Here is a 1660-nt window from a genome sequence, read left to right on the forward strand (position 1 = left end):
GAGTCCTTTGCAGGGGGCGGAATACTTTCAGGGTTCCCCTTTTCGATGGGAGATTTCTTGCTAGGGTTTTGACCGGAAGGTCGTTCCCGGGCGACTCCTGATCTGTCGAGTGGGGTAGCGAAGTCGAGCCTCTTCCCGTGGATTTTGGTGGTTCCACGGGGGCGGATTGCTTTGGTCCTTGCCGTTAAGGTTTCAACCTGTTGGGTCAAGGTATTCACGAGCTTATCCTGTTCTTCCGACCTTTTCTCATAGGTGGCGAACATCTTTTTAAACTCCTCGAGCGTCGCGGCGTTGGCTTGTGCGTTGGCCGCGGATACGTCAGCTACTGGAGTGTGGAGATCGGTGCCACTGCCTCCGTTAAGAGGAGTTTGCACGTTATCTGAGTCGTTAGTTGACATGTCTGATCGAGAGTGATGTGGCTTTTGCGGGTTAGATTGATCCGTACCCCCCTCCTTCTAGCGCCAAACTATGGAAACCGAAATTCGCACTATCGATTTTCGTTTAAATAAGGAAACTAGGAAAACCCTAATTTTCCAGAGGACCCGGATATCTGCTAATTACCACACGTCAAGCAATCAGAACACGAGAATAACAACGATAAGAATAAGAAATCGAAAAAGAGAGCAAAGTAGATCTTATTCCGAATCTGCGTATGAGCGTTTACAACAAGGTATAAGCCTGGGCTCGAGAGCTGTCGGGGAGATTCCTAGTTCTACCAACCCTAAGACGGCTAAACCTAATTGAGTCGCAGCTCGAAATAACATAAACGAAAAATTGCCTAAATTGCTCTAAGTGCTAAGTTTTCTCTCAAAAGTCCTCTGCCATGCTCCTCGCCTAGGACTCCTTATATACTAGCTCCAAGGTCGATTTACGCTTTTACTCTTCTGCCCTTAAGCAATCATAGCATAAAAATGGAGATATTCCATTTTTCCCGATCTTCCAATTATCTTCAAAACTTCCGTATTTATTCGCGGAAACTTGACATTTATCCTTCCTTGTGGACCAAGCGTAAACCGTGCTGCGGTTTACGGGCTTTTGGTTAAGAAATCGTAGATGGGCCTCGAGTCGTGTTTTAGATCCCTTTGGACCGTCTTCTGACTCGACACGTTTACTATGAATTCTTTTTGATAAAGAACGAACTTTCCGACATGGACTGAGCTTGCTACGGTCTTCGGGAGATAGCATTCGAAGGTTTGGCGAGAATGCATGGATTGATGTCGTATCGATGTTCGGAAGGGTTCAATCGCTACACAGCGACTGAACTTCGGCTCGAGCCCGGTTGCTACGTAGCGACCGAGCGGGACGAACGCTCGGTCGCTACGTGGCGGCCGAGCGGGACGAGAAATTGGTCGCTATGTAGCGACCGAGCTTTTGCTCGAGCTCGGTCGCTACGTAGCGACCGAGCGGGACGATCGCTCGGTCGCTACGTAGCCACCGAGCGGGACGATCGCTCAGTCGCTACATTGCGACCGAGCTTAGCCGAGCTCGGTTGCTACGTAGCGACCGAGCGGGACGGATGCTCGGTCGCTACGTAGCGACCGAGCTGGACGATCGCTACGTAGCGACCGAGCGGGACGATCGCTCGGTCGCTACATAGTGACAGAGCGGGACGAGTGCTCGGTCCCTACGTAGCGACCGAGCTTTGGCTCGAGCTCGGTCG

This window comes from Brassica oleracea, chromosome C1 (assembly GCF_000695525.1).
Source record: "Brassica oleracea var. oleracea cultivar TO1000 chromosome C1, BOL, whole genome shotgun sequence".
Lineage (NCBI taxonomy): Eukaryota > Viridiplantae > Streptophyta > Magnoliopsida > Brassicales > Brassicaceae > Brassica > Brassica oleracea.